Source organism: Pleurodeles waltl, chromosome 9 (genome assembly GCF_031143425.1).
Source record: "Pleurodeles waltl isolate 20211129_DDA chromosome 9, aPleWal1.hap1.20221129, whole genome shotgun sequence".
Lineage (NCBI taxonomy): Eukaryota > Metazoa > Chordata > Amphibia > Caudata > Salamandridae > Pleurodeles > Pleurodeles waltl.
The window spans coordinates 106,105,788-106,127,490 of NC_090448.1; positions in this window are offsets into that span (position 1 = coordinate 106,105,788).

A 21,703-nucleotide genomic window follows, 5' to 3' on the forward strand; every position below is an offset into this window, starting at 1 on the left:
TTCCAAAGCACCATGCGGGCGCCTTATTTATGGAATGACGTTAGCCGGCGCAGCTGACTGGTGTGCGTAAAAAAAAATGACCCACACCAGATTGCGCCGGCGTAGGGGAAAATGGAGCTTGGGCGTCAAAAAATGGGGCAAGTCAGGTCTGAGGCAAAATATTGGCCTCAACCCGATTTGCACCATTTGTTTTGACTCCCAACCCCCATTGAAATGACTCCTGTCTTAGCACAGACAGGAGTCATGCCCCCTTGCCCAATGACCATGCCCAGGGGACTTATGTCCCCTGGGCATGGTCATTGGGCATAGTGGCATGTAGGGGGGCACAAATCAGGCCCCCCCTATGCCACAAAAAAATAAAAATAAAATACTTACCTGAACTTACCTTAAGTTCCCTGGGATGGGTCCCTCCATCCTTGGGCATCCTCCTGGTTTGGGCAAGGGTGGCAGGGGGTGTCCCTGGGGGCATGGGAGGGCACCTCTGGGCTCCTTCCGAGCCCACAGGTCCCTTAACGCCTGCCCTGACCAGGCGTTAAAAAATGACGCAAAAGTGGCTGGACGTCATTTTTTTTGACCCGCCCACTCCCGTGCGTCATTTTTGCACAGGAGTTTAAATAAGGCGCACATGCCTTGGAGTCATTTTTTAGACGGGAACGCCTACCTTGCATATCATTAACGCAAGGTAGGTGTCCACGCTAAAAAATTACGCTAACTCCAAGATCTTTGGCGCTAGACGGGTCTAACGCCAAAGTATAAATATGGAGTTAGCTTTGCGTCGGATTTGTGTAAAAAAAAACGACGCAATTCCGGCGCAAACAGAGTATAAATATGCCCCTGTATGTTTATAACTTAGAACCCTGGCAGACATTTCAAAGACACAAAGACATACCCAGGTATTGAACTTCATTGATCATCCTCTCACAGCTGCTAGGTATAAGTACTCTCCTCAACTCCCAACTACTCCCCCTATGTTTAACACGCTGCAGACATTATTGGCCAGTGACATGCAAAGGCACTTGATCACTAAACTACATAATGTGGCACAGGTGGATAGGCTGGAGGCACCGGATTTGGTGTTGGAGAGGTGGAATGATGTCTCAGCCCACCCACTAGAACTAGGAGACTAGGCCTTCTGATGTGCACAATTGAGTGTCCTCACACCTAACTGATTTACACATCATACACTTTAAATATTTACATCAAATGTATTATACACCATCAAAATTGTTCAAATGCGGTTTGAGGATGAATGCAAAATGTGCGTGGTGTGGTGTGATAGATGTGGATGTCCTACATCTGCCCTGGCTGTGCCCCCTGTTTCAGAGTTTAGATGCCCTGACACAATGGCACTGGAAACAGTAGACTGCACGCACCCTGCAGCTGTGTTTGCTGGGCCTGTAAAAGAATTACAGCTGGCCAATAGAAGCTTTGCAGCAATGGCTCTTCCGATGACAAAGAGAAGAGTGACTGTGCATTGGGGTGCTCGTCGTCACCTCCAAAGAACAATGGTTGCACGATCTAACATATCGAAAGCAAAAATTGGAACTTTATGCGGTGGAGCACCCAGGTCCTTCACAAACAAAGGACATTTGGGCCCCCTCACAGCTTTCAGCCCCAGATGGACCATCAGGAGGTGACACCAGGAGAACAGGGCTAAACTATCTGTACCTGTATTTCCTTCTCTGCCTAAAATTATCATCTCTTAACTTTGAGGAAATGATGGTGCACATTAATAAATATGCTTTTTTTGTGGATAGTGGTAGTTGTGGTCGCTGTATTCTTGTCAGTTTTGTATGTTCTGAAAAAACAAATGAAAACAAATGTGAACATTTGCAGGCGCTGGGAACATGTATTACCACTTTACTACTGACGTACAAGTAAATTAAAAGTGCCAGTTGTGCTTAAGACAATGTTACCATGTTTAAAGCAGAGAGTACAAGCGATTTAGCACTGGGTATCAGTTAAAATTACACAGAGTCCTAAAAGCCAACAAAAATGGGTTACGAAGCAGGAGGGTCCAGGCAAAAAGTTTAGGTACGACCTTGCAGATAGGGACAGGCACAATTCAGCATAAATATTCAGAGCTTGGGATTGCTTCCCAATAAAATGTGTGCAAAACTATTTCCTTAGATGAAAGAGAGGGGCAGGTTCAAATCCTGTGAACATCTGTCTAAGAATGTGGTCTTGCTGCCCCAGGCCAGAGAAGCCATAAAGGCTATGGCAGGATCAGACAGGAAGCAGGGATTTTAGAAACTGTTTTACTTTCTTTTGTTTCCATTTGCCAGATCCTAAGCAGCAAAAAGTATTGACTATATTAAGGGTTAAACAAGAGTACAACCATGTGATGGTTTCAGTGAGTGAAAAACTGCTTGCTGTCACTGCTATTCCCTGTGGCAATTTGTTGTAATGACATCTATGGTAATTACCTTACAGCTGTCTATTTAGTTCTGATCAATAAATATGAACCTTGACATTGATGAATGGACAGTTTTTCTTTTTTTGTCAGCAATAGATATTGAGATTGAAAAGTTCAAACTCGCTGATTGACAATCAACTAAACAATAAGATATTATAGTGGAGTGCTACTGAAAATCAGGCAGTACAGCACTGTGTAAAAATAATCAACACTTGGTTGCTTAAACAGAATAAAAGTGTGCAGTGTCATATTTAGTGAGAGTATTGCGCTGTTGGTATCAAGAACTGCTGGCATGCTAAAACTGTCAGGCTACTGCCACTGTGCTTGAAAAAATCAGGCAGAGGTAAGCAAATTGAAGTCTTGCTCAGGATTTGTACTCAGGGTACATCCTCCAGTACAAATTACTAAAATCAGACTGTCGCTCAAGGGTATGCTGCATAAAATGTAATATGTGATACTCAGCTTGCCCATTGGTTGCTCATTTGGTGCTAGAATTCCACATAAAGTTAGGTTGTGGTTTTAGTTGATCTGGTTTTGCACAGAAATATAGGAGGAGTATTTGCACTTTTCCTTCCCCATCACTCCCAGTTTACATTGTTTTTTAGGGGGGCTGACACTGCAAGGTGCAATTTTTTTCAGTGCTGGTCTCACATCAACTTTCAGCACAATTATGATAGCATTGCTACCACTAGCCCTTTGAGGATGTGATGACCTCGAAATTACTGACACACAATGCATGCAACATAATAAATGACAGTGACACTCTTTGTGGATAAAATATGTTGCATGTTTATTAATTACAGAGGTTGGGTTCACTTAAGGGTGATCCAGGTGTTGACTGTGAGTTCCTTGAAAAGACGACACCCATCCTGAGAAAGCTAGAGCTGCCCTGTTGGTGTTTTCAGCACCAATGCACTTAGATTCCTTTACAGCTTACTTATTTACAGGTGGTTGCCACCCTAATCTTTACTTTTGGGTCATGCTTCTGACAAGTCAGAAGGAGACCCCAGCTAGTCTCCACAGTTGATCAGGATTTCAACTGTCCCTTGAGGGATTAAGGAGCGTTGTCGCATTATCCCAGGCCCCACTGTAAAGACTCCCAATGACCTGAGGGATTTGCTTTTGGCTCCAGGATCCAATATCTGGAGCCTTTTAGTTGTTTACATCATTAGGATTGCCCTGTTACTCCACCAAGCATTGGGGATGGCACCTTGCAATACCCAAGGCCCCCCCACCTGTGCTCTCCTCGCATGCCCCTTAAGTACAGCCAACCTTTTCAAGGGCCTCTGCAATGTTTAGCAGGAAAATACCCACTTCAGACAAGTATACCCCATCTAGCGCCAAATTACGGCTCAGATGCCTGCTGAGCAGGCTAGGCCTGATGAAACCCATGCTAATGAAACCATGTTTCAAACTCCTATCTCTAGCCCGCTGGTCCATTCTGGTCACTCTGGCCACAAAGGAGTGACCCAAGAGGCCCAGCTCCGGGAGACGACCACTTATGAGACCTCTTGGCCTTACTCCTCCACACCTGATGCCCAGGGCAATAAAAAAGAGGGTTGACCCACCCTCTCCACCTACAGTGGCCCCATGTGTCCAGCGTCCTTCAAAGCAGGGGGGCAACACTCGGATGCTGTCCTCTCTATGTCGTCCTGTATGCGATGTGTCCAGCTATATTTTGCGTACAATAGTTGACTGATGCTGTTGCATGAGCTGCTTTGTATATCATAGCAGACATTTGATTCAATGGAGCACTTGTGCTGAAGTTTAGTAAATCTAGGCCCACAGGGTACAGTAGCTAAAGGCTTACTTGCTTTTAAAATACTTGGAAGGTATCATTTGCTAGGCTTGCAGATAAAGGGCCTGATTTAGCTATTGGAGGACGGTTACTCGATCACAGCGGTGACGGATATCCCATCTGCCAACATGTAAATCCCATTAGAAATAATGGGATTTAGGTATTGGCGGACGGGATATCTGTCAGCATTGTGACGTAGCAACCTGTCCGCCAATATCTAAATCAGGCCCAAGTTCTTAACAATGGTATGTGTTCACTAAGGTTTGCCATGCACTCACGTAGAGCAACATAATACAAAACATAGTGGCATTTTAACATACAGTGTAAAAGCACAGCACAACATTGCATTGCACAAGTACCATTGCCAGTTGTCGTGAATGGATCGAGGACCACCACAAAATGCTCCCACTACTTTAGCACATTGCTTCTCTGTGTAAAGGATCACTGCAGTATTTTATGTATTGGTGCTACTCATGGATGTCATTTCACTGAAATGCCAGGAGCAGCAGAAGTGACATCACATGACTTTGACCTCAACTTTCACTCACACACACACATACTTACACATACACACACATTTTATGTACATACACTCTCACATCAACACACTCTCACCCACAAGCATGCACACAATATACATTTAAAAGCATGTTTTACTTAATGGAAGACCATATTCCAGCTCATTGCACTCCATTCTTATTACACGAATACTGAATAATATATTATTGACTACTAGTGTAATAAAAAATTGACAGAAAACAAAGAGAGGGAAGCCCCATCTGACGTCCAAAAGGACGAGCTGCATTCCTGGCACTTAATTTGCCACCTCTGAGCCAGGTGACAAAAAGGCAGTGCATATCGTGGACACAATATTTAAGGGCAAAGTATCAAAAGGTAGGTACGTATAGGTTATCTATATGTACCTTGACATGACATATATCCTCAAGGTGCAAAGATGCGGAGTCAAGAAGAGTAAATCTATGCTTCCTGTAAATGCACGTCTTAATCATTTGTCCCTTGATATTCTGTCCACGATATTAGTGTATTATGATATTCTTGCCTCGATATTCCTTAGTACAATCCTATTTGAACCTTATTAAACTGATTCATAATCTGTGTGGGACTGGGACAGAAAAAAAACTTGGCATCAAAATAAATGAAGCCCCTATTATTAGTGAAATAGCTCAAAAAAATCGGGCCATGTTTGTATATTGGGGCAGTTTTTAACTTGTAAAGACACGCTTTATAGTTGTTTTACAAGGTGCACAAGAATGCACGCATTTGAGTTTCTTGCAGGCAATGTTTGTTTTAATATCAAGGGAATCAACACTAATAACCGGCCCACAAACAGCCTACAAAGTGGCCCACACACGCACCTTTCGGACCAGCCTGTGGGGCACTGCAAGATTAACCAATAGGCCAGTCCCACCATGTCCTGTAATTAGATGCAAGCGCTGCCCCATTTGCACCGCTCCTCAGGACACAATGAGGTCTATGCAATTGGTTCACAGACTAAATGCTCCTTTTACAGACTGTTAATGCAACAACACCGGTATTGTAGCACACGGAAAACCGAAATCGGAATAAAAAAAGTAGAGCCAATAGTCACCTGCTATGCTTCCCACCGGAAGCCTTTTCTAGTCTCTTTGCTCTCCTCGAGTAGCCTGCAATTTTTATGATTGATGGAGTTAAAATGATTCAGCCGACATTTTAATAATAGAATATAATAGGAGGTTACCATGTCACTACCTGAAATCAGTCTGTCTGCTGACACACGGCACTCTCAGTGGCAGGATTCTAGCATTAACCTCCCGCGGTCCCTATTGCAAGTCTGCAGGTTTGTAGAGAATGATTTTATCACGAAGCAAAAGCTTAACCCCGCTAAGGGAGTCATGCACTGTAAAACTGTAAAACTACTTACAGCTGCTTAAGATATAAAATATTCAGGTCTACATAGAAAGAATAATACAATGAATGATAATGAAACAAAATTATGATTTTCATGCCTGAAATATATGCTTTTCTTCTAAAGAGCTTGTGGAAGATAATGTACTGACCGTCTGAAGGACCAAATCTTATTTTAAGTATAGAAAGACTTGATTTAGAAGATAGAAGTGCACATGGAATAGATGTATCTTTTAAGTAAAAATCTGTAGGCTCCCATTATGAGTTACCCGCGACAAACCTGCAAGCTGTGGTACCGCTTTTGTGGGCATCATTAATTCATTTCGAGACCCGATGTTCAGACGGGATTGCGAGTTGATACCCTATACTGTAGGGCCAAATGGATCGAGAAATGGGAAGATGCAAGAGGTGCTACCACTCCGATGTAAACCCATAATTTTAGCCACATTTCAGGGTATTTAGTTCACCTGTTTTCAGCATGTGGTTTGTACCCACATTTCTCCAAATAACTTGAAATCCCTTATTGGCACACCAAAATGACTGTTCTTCACACTGTCTAAGGCAGAGGTTTTCAAACTGTGGGTTGCGCCCCCCTGATGGGCCCCAGCCCTTATTGTTTTACAAATGAAGCACTGCTTTTTCAAATTGTTTTAATTCCTTCTGTCTCTTATTCCACTTATATTTTGCTTGTTAAATGAGGAAGGAATGTAATCTGCAGGGCAGTAGTTGGAATATGGAGCCTAGGGCCAGATGTAGCAAACTTGGAAATTGCGACTTGCAATTTGCGAGTCGGAGCGACTCGCAAATTGCAAGTTGCAATTTCCAATGCAGAACGGTGTCTCAGAAACCGTCTGCGAGTCGGTATGGGGTCGCAGAGACCCACCTCATTAATATTAATGAGGTGGGTCGCAAATTGCGGCCCCATACCGACTATGGGCACTTGCAAACATGGAGGCCTGCTGTAGTCAGCAGACCTCCATGTTCGTGACTGCTTTTAAATAAAGCAGTATTTTTTTTTTTAGTGTAGCCCGTTTTCCTTAAAGGAAAACGAGCTGCACTTTAAAAAAAACCGAAACCTTTAGTTTCGGTATTTTTTCACGGCAGGCAGTGGTCCCTTGGACCACTACCTGCCCTGAAAAAATTGTTTTGGGTCCATTCACAAAGAGGAAGGGGTCCCATGGGGACCCCTTCCAATTTGCGAGTGGGTTACCATCCACTTGAAGTGGATGGTAACTGCGACACCATTTGCGACCGCATATGCGGTCGCAAATGGTATTGCATTCCACTCCGAATTGCAAATAGGAAGGGAACACCCCTTCCTATTTGCGATTCTGAAATGCATATTGCGAGTCGGTCCCGACTCGCAATATGCATTTCTGCATAGGAAAATGCGATTTGTGAGTCGCAAACGGCACTTTTTGCCGTTTGCGACTCGCACATCGTTTCCTGCATCTGGCCCCTAGTCTCAAATCAGAGTGAGCTCATGGGAGAGGGGATAAGGAACTAGGGGGCAGATTTACAAGCCCCTAGCGCTTCTTAACGCTGCCTTAGCATCATTTTTTTAATGCTAAGGCAACGCTAAGAAGGCCATACCCGCATCATATTTACAAATGCATGAATTGTGCCACTTTGCAACCCCTTGAGCTACATTAAGCCTGCACAGGCATAATGTATGCAAGGGAATTGTTCCCCGAGAGGGAAGCCCAAAAAAATGGCGGAGTGAAATGTACAAGATTTCACTGTGCCATTTTTTCTGTCATTTTTAATGCCTGAAAGTGATGCTCCTGTATCAGCCTATGGGCCTCTCTGTGCTTTGCTTCACCAAGGCCAACATTTTTGCCACTAGTTCAGGAGAGCACCACAATAGCATCAAAAATGTAGATGATATTGTGGTAACAACTGTCATGGTGAACGTATTGTAAATGCGCCGCAACCATGATGTCATTAGGGGGTACTTAGATATGCAAGAAACGTGGCGTATCAGGACTGATGTGCCACTTTCTTGTAAATAAGCAACTAGGAGTGAGAAAGAAACAATTAAATATACCAAGGAGGAGGGACAGAAGGGCATATATCTTGTACCAGGATATCATCAGTCCCTACCTTTGCAACTATAATAAATATGCATTGCAACAAATACCTGGTCTCATTTGTCTCCTTGCTGGGTTTCCCAATGGGGAACAAAACATAGATCTTCCTCCCACCATTTCAAACTTTCAAGCACCACACACCTCTCTATTCTGCAGAATAGTTATAGTTTACTTGGTGATATGCCCTATTCGCTGCTGTTGCAAAAACACCCATTTATGTGTCACACATTTTAGCATTCAAGGTATTTCACTGAGCCTACCACTTCACACACAGGCCTATGAAAACATTGCTATCAAAATTATAAATGAGAAGAAGGATGATGAGCAAGTTCCCTAAAGTCACGTAAAGGAAACTGGTTGAGCAACCAATCCTCAAACACTTGCAAGTTAGGGAAAATGGTTTAGCAAAATAAACATATGTTCTTACCAGTCCTCCGTTTAGAAGAATTCTGTCATTGTTGAGAGTGTCCATTAATCAATCATGTACACTTCCTAGATGTTGACACCACAGTTATTCACCATTTATGCTTCTACAAACCAGAGGCATATCATGTCTTCTGTGTGCTGCTGATTACATTAATATTCTGCTTCTAATACCTGCGCCACTGTCTGCCAATCTTCATGATACCCTTCTTTGGCTTTAGCTTGTCACAGCCTCAGAATCTACTCCAATATTTAAGGACAGGTATTGTACACATATGCCACAACCATACTTAAACAATGCTGGCTTCATGCCACTACCTGCTACATCTTCACTGGTGACTCTTCCTCATTTAATAACAACCCTGCACTCATCTGTGAGATCACATCCTGTTAAGCATTGGTAAATTTAACTGGAAACATGAGATTCTTGGATGTAATGTCCACAATCATGCACTCACACTTCCGTATTGGATGCACCTTGAACTTAGGGTTCCGGAAATCCATCTTGTCCAACTTGACAACGCATTCCTAAAACTGTGTATCTCTACTGTTTCCTTGTTAGTAACTGAGAGAGTGCTGGGGAATTGCTTCTCCCAAGTTCCAGGTTCAACAGCCTCCAGGGCTTGGGTGAGACACTATCACCAATCTCACCTATAGAGGTCGACTGAGCCTTTTGACTTGAGGAAGAGTGTAGTAGTCAGATTCATTCAATCACAAATGAATGAAATTATATCACAAACAATACTAGACCCCATAGAAAATGGAAACACTAACTCAAACTTCAAACTTAATAAAGTCTTAAAGCTTTATTACAATCCCAAATATAATGTCACAAATACGATGTGCAAAACTAAGCTATTAACATACATGAAAACCATAGGCTGACCAAAACGTCTGAAAGGATTCAGCCTACTAAAAATCAATACTGTTAGACACCCCAAAAGAATAATGTATATTAACAACTATACAATATGCACATTATTGTTAGAATTCAAAGCAGATGATGGTGACATTAGTAAATCATCAAAATACAGTTTAACATTCAATTTCAGATTTCAGGTTTCAGAGCTGGACCATTCCTAACACTAACACAAATTTGGACTTGCGTGTGTGGGAACGGGCTAACACATGTGGAGGAAACCAAAAATAAAAGAAAGACAAAAACAATTTGGAAAAACATCTAACTGAAGGGACTCACAAAAAAAATATGCGGCTGTAAATACCTAACTGAAAGGGAAACAAGAAACCACATTTAGTTATACCTATCCTCATGAGTCAGCAGACAGTAGTAGTTCATCAGACAGGACAGCCACTTTCTTCCAGCGTCAGTGGTAGCAGCATTAGGATGGTGCAGAACACGGGCTGCACATAGGACATGTTAGCAGTTCAGAATTAGTTGGCCTTATTAGTACTGAGCCACATGGCAGAATGGGGCAGTTAAGACTATGATGAGAAAACTCATCTGGGAATTTAAAAGACAGAATGTGACAGCAGACTCAAACAGGGTTCTGGCCAGCTTCGAAGCAGGAGAAGAACTAACTCTAAGGCCCCGATTCATACTTTTGATGCTAAATTGTGCTAATGCAGTTTAGCGTCAAACATATTTATGGTATGACGGTAGCTGGCAGTAAGGCCTACCTAGCATCATAAAAAAAGGACCCTAGTGGGGGGAGGCATATGGGGAATAAGGGGTTTAGCATCACAGGATTACACTAGTACAGACACAGGCATAAAAATGCCTCTAACATACTAGCACCATTTTCTGACATTAAAACCCCATAGACATGACTCCTGTCTTATTTAAGACTGGAGTCATGCCCACTACTCCAATGGCCATTCCCAGGACATATGTCCCCTGGGCATGGCCGTTGGGCCCAGTGCCATGTAAATGGGCCCAAGTTAGGACTCCCTATGGCACTACAGAAAATAAAAAATAATACTTACCTCTACTTATCTATACTTACCTGGGATGGCGTCCTCCATCCTCTGCTGTCCCTCTGGTGTGCGTGTCCATGGGGCTAGGGAAGGGCACCTGTGGGCTCTTTCAATGGGTTCTGACCATGGAAAAAGGCCCACAGGTCCTCTAACGCCTGTCTTGACCCAGGCGTTAAAATAATGGTGCTAAGCAAACTTAGCACCATTAATAAAGGCCCACATCCTCCTGTCCTTAATTTTAGCCCGGGCGATAAATATGGGACTAAGGTCCTATCGTCATTTTTTGCACAAGAACGCTTACCTTGCAACTCTTAGACGCAAGGTAGTTTTCCACAGGCAAAAAATTACTTCAACTCCAATATTTTGGTGCTAGGCATGTCTAGCGCCAAAATATAAATATGGAGTTAAGTTTGCGCTGAATTAGCGTAACAAATGATGCTAATTCAGTGCACACAGAGTATAAATATGGCCCTAAGACTTCCTCAGGACAGACTGACCTCAGTTTAAAATTTCCTCTCTGATTACTTCAGTTTCAGCATCCAATCACTGCAGATGGCACCATCAAATTCTGTTACTTTTAAAATCTTCTCAGCAAAAGTGCATTGGCGACAAATAATTTTACATGTTTCTAACAAAATATTACATTCTCTAGTTATTTGTTACGTAAGATCCTTTCTCACGACACACAATAAACTAAACCAATACTTTTCACGTGAGCACTACACACTTTCTGTCCTGTTCGAAAGCTGGAACAAATAGTGTTGCATTGTTATTTCTAAAACATGTTTCTTTCCTACAATCCAATAGGACATTCAAAATTACATTAGCAGCCTAGGTAAATAATTCAGGTCAGAGGGAACAGAATAAACAAGTGATTTTCCATTACTACTGCAAAATGAATCTTTTCAGGCCTAGTCAATCTAAAAAGCCTTAATACACATTAGTAAATTTAATACAGTAATAAACCTATTGTATATCTTACAATTCACATCAAATATTCAAAGGAAATTATCTAACTGCAAACATTTTCATATCATGTTAGAACTAAATTTAACGTGCATTTATTTTTCTGCACACATGAAACTTGCAATAGTAAAATTCTCTTAATTCAATAGAAGCACAATTAATTTATTTTTATTTATTACTTTCATTCTTAATCTACCTTTTAATAAAACATTCTTTAACATTAGTTCACATTAATACTTTATTTAATATAAATGCAAAATACTCTCATGTTAAAGCGTAATATTTAGTACGAATGGGTGCCACATGGTTCACCATATTTCAAACATGCACACTTTACAACTCATGTTATTTTCTCTTTTAGGCCTTTATAAATAGGTTAATCAATCACCATATGCAAACGTCTATGCCACTAACATATTAATAAAATTTGATCTCTCTCATACCCACTACAACAAGCTCAACGGCCATGGAGCTTTGAAGAAAGGTCAGGACACTCATATGTGTGATGTATTTTCCTAGAATGGCATAGAGAATCCATCTCCAGTCCAGAGCTACCATCCTTGTACTTCTCACGTAGCCATTGTACTCCTACCGTAAAATACAGTAGCAAATGAGAAAAATGTCAAGGATGCCAAACAGCCTGCTGGTGAGCAAAAGCACCTGATCTTGCTATGGGGTACTTCACCAAGTAGTTGCAGTGGACAACTCAGAGTGCCTGTGCAGAGTGGCGCAGGTTCCCTTTGAATGGGGGGAGGTTCAGGTTCCTTGAAGGTAGCTGTAGGAGGCTGGCCTGGCTTATAGTGGGTACCTGCCGGTACTTGCACCTTGTGCCAGGTCCAGTTATTCCTTATTAGTAGATTAGTGGTGTTCTAGCAGCTTAGGCTGATAGAGGTAGCTATAGCAGAGCAGCTTAGGCTGAACTAGGAGACATAAAAACCTCCTACTATACCACTTATATCATATAGGTACTGTATAATAAGAAATACCATACTCAGGGTTACTAAAATAAAGGTACTTTATTTTAGTGACAATGTGCTAAAAATATCTCAGAGGATATACTCACTTAGGAGGTAAGTAAAATACACAAAATCTACACACAAACCAAAATCAGGTAAGTAAACAGTTAGAAAAATAGTGCAAACACTGTAGAATACAATGGGATGTAATAGGCTTAGGGGCAACACAATCCATATACTATGAGAGTGGAATGCGAACCACAATTGGACCCCTAGGCGAGTGTAGTGTGTAGAGGGTCACTGGGACTGTAAGAAAACACTAGGGGTGTCCAGGATACCCCACCCCAAGACCCTGGAAAGTAGGAGTAAAATACTACTATTTCCCCAGAAACACACTAAACTCGTAATAGAGTATTTTGCAAAGACCACAACAGACTGCAATGCACTGAAGACAGATTACTGGACCTGAGGACCTGCAAAGAAAGGAGACCAAGTCTAAGAGTCATGAAAGTGTCCAGGGGGGCAGGAGCCCACTAAACCCTGGATGAAGGTGCAAAATGGCTGCCTCCAGATGGAAGAAGCTGAAGATTCGGCAACAACAAAAGGTGCTAGGAACTATTCCTTTATGCAAAAGATGTCCCACGGAGTGCTGGAGGATGCAGAGTCGTTTCTTTGGCAAAAGAATGCAAACAGGCCTTGGTAGCTGCAAGAGTCACAGTTACAGAAAAAGGGTGCTGCTCGGGCCCAGGAACGACCAGAATGTAGACACTTGGGACAGGAGACAGAGGGGGCGAGAGCACAAGAAAGTAGCAACCACAGAAGCACTTGAACAAGGGTTAAAGAAGTTTGAACACAGCAGTCATCTCAACACTGCAAAAGAGGGTCCCATGAAGTAGGAGGTCAACTCAGGGAGTTGAGCAATGCAGGACCGAGTGCTGGGGACCTGGGCTTGGCTGTGCAAAAAGGATTCTGTGGAAATGTGCAAAGGAGCCCTTGTAGCTGCAGTTCACGCAGTGCACATGATTACTGTCTGGAAAAGGGAGGCAAGGACTTACCTCCTCCAAATTTGGACAGTTGGACCACTGGACAGTCTGGGTCACTTGGGTCCACCACCTGTGTTCCAGGGGCCATGCTTGTCAGGATGAGAGGGGTCCCAGAGTACCGGTGACGCTGAAGTTTGGTGCCTTCTGAAGCTGAAGGAAATGTAAGGCTCCCTTCCAGCCTTTACCCGTAATCAGTACTCCCTTTGAAATGATAGGGATTGACATTGTGAGGCCTCTGGATCCCAAGACAGCCATGGGCAACAGGTTTATCCTGGTCTTGGTGGTGTTACGACTCTGTCGTCCCATTTCCAGGGGGCGCTGTAAGGGGACTGTCGGAAGACTGGGGATCACCTTGAACACCTATCTAGAGTCCCTTGCTGACTCCTGTTTGTTTCTCTTTTCTCCATGGTACACTTGTGTAGTACTACATTTGCTTCATGGGACTGCAAATCCAATAATGCACAGCCTGGTATTCAGGAAAACCTGGATTCTGTTTCCCATTGTTTTCTATGGGAGAAGTCCAGTTGCTCCTTTTCACCGGATCCTCTACTCCAGGACTTGCAAGTGTCTGAAATTACACACACCTGAGACCTTTCCTGTGCAGCCCAGCTTGGAACTGCTTATAAGCAGCCATTTCCTCAAGATCCCCATCGTGCATTGGAGTTGTGTTACAGACCCCTTGTCGGATGGTGTTCCAGTTTTGTTCCTGTGCTGTTCCAGCTTGATCCTGTTTCCTGTTTCTCTGCCCTGCTCCTGGTTGTTCCAGCCAGAGTTTGCCCCCTATCTCTTAGCCTTGTACCTGTTTGTTTCTTCCAGAGCCTGCTCCCTGTTTCTCTGCCCTGCTCCTGCCTTGTTTCAGCCTGAACCTGCTCTCTGTTTCCCAGTCCTGTTTACTGCTCATTTCCTATTCCCTGTATTCCAGCCCTGTCCTTACCTGTTCCAGCCAGAGCCTGCTCTCAGTTTCCCAGTCCTGTCTCTGTTTGTCCCAGCCAGAAGTTTGTGCCCTGTTTTCCAGTCCTAGTCCTGCCTTTGCCTCATCCTGAGCCTGTTCCCAGTTCTTGCCTCTGCCTCTTAGTTTGTTCCCTTCTGTCTCCGTTTCTTCTTGGTTATTTGTGTCTGGTAAGTGTTCTAATCGTCTTCACCGGTGTATAAGCGTCGTCCTTTGTACTGGGGTTGGCTCCTGGTTTCCAGGAGGCAATTCCAGCTCCCATACTTGTCCAGTGTTATACGTTGTCTTTCGTGCCTAACAGTGACAGTGTGCTATTGCTGTTTTCTCAGGAATCGCCACTGTGTTTCCAGCTGGACCCACAAGAGCGTGTCTTGTGTATGTAAGTACTTTCCTTGTTTGTGCTCTAGGGTCCAGAGACAGAATCACTTCTGCTGCCTCCTTTCTATGGGGCTGGCAGGGTGACTATCTGTAAGAGCAAACTGCACTGAGGCATTGACATTCCCTGTCACTGTGGGAGGTTCTGCGTCTTACTCTGTGTACAACCCCAGTGTGTTTGTCCATTAGTAATCTGTTTCCTGTTTGTTCACACAAGGGTTGTTCTGCTTTTACTTTCCTGTGCCTGTCCATAGCTGTCCTTTCCATGTATGCCTTTAGCTGCTCTTCTTGCCCAGTATACTACCTCTTTTGGATATTCGGTGACCTCAAGGGGTGTCCCAACCAGAGTCCTGATCAGACCCACCCGAAACCGTGACAGATGGACCATGCCACCCGGTACCCAGAAGCCATTCCTTTGAGATCAATCACTTCCCCTATGGTGGGTCGTGCTTAGATTGAGGTTTTTACCCACATGGGGTTCCCCAAGGGAGTGGTATCTGATAGGGGTACCAACTTCATATCCACATATATGAAGTCTCTGTGGAAGGAGTGTGGGGTAACCTATAAGTTCACCACCTGCTTACCACCCCAAAGTAATGGTCTGGTTGAGAGATTCAACTGCACCTTGAAAGGCATGATCATGAGCCTGTCAGAGCCTTTGAGGTGGAAGTGGGCCATCCTCTTGCCATGCCTGCTGTTTGCCTACAGGGAGGTGTCTCAAAAGGGACTTTGGTTTAGTCCCTTTGAGCTCATCATATGGCCACCCTGTAAGGGGACCTTTAAGTCTGGTCAAGGAGGCTTTGGAAAAAGCTCCTAGTAAACCCCCCCAGGATGTATTCAGTTACATGCTGGCTTTGAGAAACCAGACTGCCCGCTTCAGGAGTCTCGCACAGGAGAACCTGGAAGTAATCCAGGAGGACATGAAACGCAGGTATGACCAGAATTCCACTCTGGTCGAGTTTTAACCTGGACAAAAAGTGTGGGTGATGGCACCAGTGGAGCCTAAGGAGCTCCAGGATAAGTTGACTGGGCCATTTGAGGTGGTGGAGCGCAAGAGTGAAGTCACCTACCTGGTGGGCTTGTGGTCTCCAAGGAAACCTGTAAGGGTCCCGCATGTCAACCACCTCAAACCACATTTTGAGCGGACTGAACTATACACGCTCCTTGCGACAGATGATGGGGTGGAGGAGCAGAGTGAGCCTCTTCATGACCTCCTGTCTGCAGGAGAGAAAGATGGGTCTGTGGAGGGAGTGATCCTCTCCCCCTCCCTGAATAAAAAGCAGCAGAGTGACTGTCGCCACATGTTGGGACAGTTATCCTCGCTGTTTTCCCTGATCCCAGGTGTCACACACTTTTGTATACATGATGTGGACACTGGGGACAGTCCACCCATTAAACAGATGGTTTACAGGGTGACTGACAGTGTCAGGGCTTGTATTAAGGATGAAGTATCCAAAATGCTAACACTAGGGTTTATTGAGCACTCCAGCAGTCCTTGGGCCAGCCCAGTGGTATTGGTCCCAAAGGCTGCTGCACCTGGTGCAACTCCAGAACTCAGGTTCTAGGTAGACTACCGGGAACTCAATGCGGTCAGCAACACTGATGCACAACCCATCCCCTGAGCTGATGAGCACATTGACCAGTTGGGAGCTGCCAGGTACCTCAGTACGTTTGACTTAACATCTGGGTACTGGCAGATTGCCTCAACTGAGGGAGCCAAGGAGAGGTCAGCATTTTCTACCCCAGATGGACACTTTCAATTTAAAGTCATGCCATTTGGGATGAAGAATGCCCCTGCCACCTTTCAGAGGCTGGTCAACCAGGTGTTGGCTGGGTTGGATGAGTTCAGTGCCACCCACCTGGATGACATTGCTGTGTTTAGTTCCACATAGGAGGAACACCTGCAACACCTCTGAAGAGTATTAGAGGCCCTGCAGAAGCAGGCCTCACTACTAAGGCGAGCAGGTGCCAAATCTGGCAGGGTTCGGTGGTGTACTTGGGACACCAGGTATGGAGTGGCCAGGTGGCACCCCTGCAGCCCAAGATTGATACCATTCTGGCTTGGGAGCCTCCCAGGACCCATACTGAAGTGAGAGCCTTCTTAGGTCTCACAGGAAGTTAACAGGAGGTTTGTCGAGGGGTATGGTACCATTGTTACCTCGTTGACTGAGTTGACTTCTAAGAAGCAACCCAGGAAAGTGATCTGGACAGAGGCTTGCCAGAGTGCTTTTGATGCCCTGAAGGCTGCCATGTGCACTGTGATGAAGGCACCTGACTATTGCAAGGAGTTTGTTGTGCAAACAGATGCCTCAGAGCATGGTTCTGGAGCAGTACTCTCACAGCTTAGTGAAGAGGGCCTAGATCAACCTGTAGCCTTCATTAGCAGGAGGTTACTTCCCAGGGAACGTAGGTGGAGTGCCATCAAACGTGAACTGTTTGCTGTGGTCTGGGCACTGAAGAAGCTAAGACCCTACTTGATTGGGACTCACTTCCGGGTTCAGACCGAGCACAGACCCCTCAGATGGTTCATGCAGATAAGGGGTGAGATTCCAAAACTGTTGAGGTGGTCCATGTCCCTACAGGGTATGGGCTTTACGGTGGAACACTGTCCTGGTACAGAACATGCCAATGCTGATGGTCTGTCCTCGTTCTTCCACCTTAGTAATGAGAACTCCCATGGGGTTGGGTAGTTTCTCACCACTTTCAGCTGGGAGGGACATGTGTTAGACTTTTCATCCTTGGCGTGGTCTCCCTTAACTTTTTGCCTCTCTTCCCCAGGTTGTTGATGTGTGCTGGACTCTGTTTTTGCTGTCTTTTTTACTCTGGGCACTTTACCACTACTAACCAGTGCTAAAATGCAAGTACTCCTTTACAAAATGTGTATGTAATTGGTTCATCCATGATTGCCATATTTGATTTACTAGTAATCTCCTAGTAAAGTGCACTAGAGGTGCCCAGGGCCTGTAAATCAGATGATACTAGTGGGCCTGCAGCACTGGTTGTGGCACCCACATAAGTAGCTCTGTAATCATGTCTCAGACCTGCCACTGCAGTGTCTGTGTGTGCAGTTTTAACAGTAAATTCGACTTGGCAAGTGTACCCACTTGCCAGGCCTAACCCTTCCCTTTTTATACATGTAAGACAAGGTGTCCCAGATAGCCCCAAGGGCAGGGTGCAGTATATGGTTAAGGTAGGACATATAGTAATGTGTTTTATAGGTCCTGACAGTGATTTGTTTTATCACTGTTGCAAGGCCTATCCCTCTCATAGGTTAACATAGGGGCTACCTTTAAATATGATTTAAGTGTAGATTCCCTTTGGGTGTGGATAGACATGTGGAGTTTGGGGTCTCTGAGCTCACAATTTAAAAATACATCTTTTAGAAAAGTTGATTTTAAGATTGTGTGTTTGAAATGTCACTTTTAGAAAGTGAGCATTTTCTTGCTTAAACCATTTCTGTGACTCTGCCTGTTTGTGGATTTCCTGTCTGGGTCAGTTTGACAGTTGGGCTGGTTGCACCTCTCACTAGACTGTGACACAAAGGGAGCTGGGGTGTAGTCTGCATTTCCTGATGGGCCCTCTGTGCTAGGAGGGAGGGGAGGAGTGGTCACTCACACGTGAAAGGGCTGTACCTGCCCTCACACAATGCAGTCTCCAACCCCCTGGTGAGTGTCTGGGACCTGGCCTGGGCAAGGCAGAATTTCACAATCAAGAGAGACTTTGCTTTGAAGTAGGCCTCCTTCAAAGGAGAAAATGGGTATAAGAAGAGCACCCAAACCCACAGACTTTAGAACACTTCTGGAAACCAAGAGGAGCCTCTGTCTGGAGAAGAGTTGAGGAAGAAGAGCTGCCCTGCCTGTGACTGTTCTTTGTTGAGCTATCCTGCAGTTGCTGCTTCTGCCAGAGTAAGAGGGCAAAGACTGGACTGTGTGTGCTTTCCATTGTAAGAGGAACTCTCCAAGGGTTTGAATTAGAGCTTGCCTCCTGTTGTTTAAAGTCTCAGGGACAGCAAAGACTTCTCTCTGCCAGCACCTGAGTCTCTGGAGAGACTCCTACTCTGCCAAGTGGTGCCCATCCAGTTCCTGGGACCCTGAAAGGAGAAGCTGGGAGCCTAAGAGGAAGAAATCCATGCACTGACTGCCGTGCGGGGAAACGATCGACGCAACTTAAATCTGCAGCTGAAAAATCGACGCGCCGCTGGCTTTGCAGCTGAAAATCAACGCTCGCCTGCAACGCGACTGAAGATCGATGCCCTGGACTGGAGAAACGAGGCACAGCATTGCTGTCGGAGGCTGGTGGGATCGCAACCCGTGCTGTGTGGTTTTCGGATCATTGTGCGGCTGGATTTCTGACACAAACACCACTGGGCGTGTAAAAACAACGCAAGGCCTGCCCCGAGAGTGCTGACCGGATCGATGCATCGCTCTCCTGCGGAGAGAAGAAAGGATGCACACCGACCCGACTAAAGGAGAAACGACACAAGGTCTCGCTCATGAGTGAAATCGAAGCCCTTTTTGATGCACACTCACCCGAGTGGGGTTATTTTTGATGCGCCCAAGGTATATTTTCACACAAAAATTACATGAATACTCGTTTTGGTTTTTAATTGATAACTTGACTTGTGTATTGTGGATTTTTGTCATTTTGTTCTTGTTTTGTTTAGACAAATATTCTCTATTTTTCTAAACCTGTGTTGTGTCATTTTGTAGTGTTTTCATTGGGTTACTGTGTGTGTTGGTACAAATACTTTTCACCTAGCACTCTGAAGTTAAGCCTACTGCTCGTGCCAAGCTACCAAGGGGGTAAGCAGGGGTTAGCTGAGGGTGATTCTCTTTTAGCCTGACTAGAGTGAGGGTCCTTGCTTGGACAGGGGGTCACCTGACTGCCAACCAAAGACCTCATTTCTAACACACTCTGATTCAGGTACATATGCTTGCCTCAAGAAACAGAATTAAATCCTGGTAGGTGCAGTGGAGAATAGTGTGTATTTTTAGTGCTACGAGGGTGGAGCCTGTGCGAAAAATTAAGTTATTTAAAACTTCCATTACACAGCATATTATAGACTGCTCAAAATGCACACCTGGAAAGCAAGTTTTCTTCTAAAATACCATTAAACTGTCTTTCTAAAACAGTCAGTTCTCACACAATTCGGCTTTCGAGCTATTTGTGTGGGCAAGTGACTTTCTTTTGCACCACAAAAAATACATAACCAAGGAAGATTAAATGCTTCTAAGTATTAGTTACCATCTGATGTAAGGTTGGTCATTTATCTTGCATGTTATTCTGGCTGCCTGACAGCAACTTACCACCTACAGCAAGTAGAAGGGTGGGAGATATGGGGCTGCAGCAATAGTCCTGTCAAAACGAAGCTGCTGCTGAACAGCGAAGCGGAGCAGTACAAGAGGAATGCTGTCACATGCTTTCGAGCTTCAAAACAGGCAACCATTAACACACCCACAATATGTAATGCTGGGCATTCAGTACCGGCAAAGGCACATGCGCAAATTGTGCATAGCAACATAACGCAATTGCTCCTCAAAGAAAGTTGCAGTAGAGATGCTTTTTTCTTGACTTTCAAGCTGCCCCCTGGCTCATAGCTTCTGCCTTAATGAATAGGTCCCATCGACCACTCAAGGCACTAGCTAGCAATCTAGGTCTGCCCAACTGGGCAGGTGCTGAGAACCTCCACTTCTTTAATGTGAGGGGGGTACCAGCATTCCTCAGTGGAACACAGGGGTCTTGGAATAGTGAGTAGCTTCTCTTTCAGACAGCAGTGATTTCAAGAAACTGGTGCCTGCTTGGCTGACATGGTAAGGTATCTAGCTTTACTCATATAATGGTCAGTTTTTTAAATTTTTTAATTTTGAGTGAAGGTTAACACGAACAGCTACTGCCTAGTAACCCATCCTTGCGTCACCCCATCATTTCATATTATGAGCAACAGAATACTGCTCCGCTATATGTGAGACTAGGGGTCCGCTTTCAGTTTAAAAAGTACAATGCAACCCTGCACCATATGCCCACTATGCACCAAAATATTACATCAGAGTCTCCTGGCATACAGCTGCACTATTTTGGGAGCTCCTCTAAGTCCAACACTTTGAATTTGGCCTTGAGATGTGGTTTAGACAGCAGCATCATGGGACTACAAATCCCAGAATGCAAATACAAATCCTGTACTGCAGCTAATTATAAAGTTATTAGTGCTAGTTTTAATGTTACCTTGTTTACTGTGGGGATTCAAATGCCAGCATGCTTAGTTTGACTAGAATAGAATAGCACTGACAGAGGCGTGCCCTTTTGACAGCAATATGCACTCGTTCATAAATACCTACCGCAGGCGGAGCCAATGACTGACACTCTTCTGTGCACCATTCCCTTCACACCCAATGTACCTTCAAAAGGCACACCTGTCTTGATCTATTCAACAAGTCACCTGATTGAAGATCTGCAATGCAGTCTAACGTTTCAACACAATACTACAGCAGTTATGCAAGGTTGTAAATAACCCTGCCAGTGGAACCAAAACAGCCCCAATCACACCAAGAACCCTAGGTGTACAACAAGATTCCACAAGCCTTAGCTCCCACTACATTATTCAACCTATTTGTTTTGCTCGTCAAACGTGGAAACAAAAGGAAAAACCCAAGAACAAAAACACACAACTAGTTTAATCACTTAAGGACCTGCAATATTGAAGTAAATAAAGAAAAAAACATTTATTAAAACATGAATGGCTGTACTGCTGGACTGGACACCCATCGCTAGTGTTATAAGTTTCAGGAGAATTGTATTTTGGAAACTGTAGTGACAAAACCTCAGAAACAGGCATTTTCTGTGTTGCTTT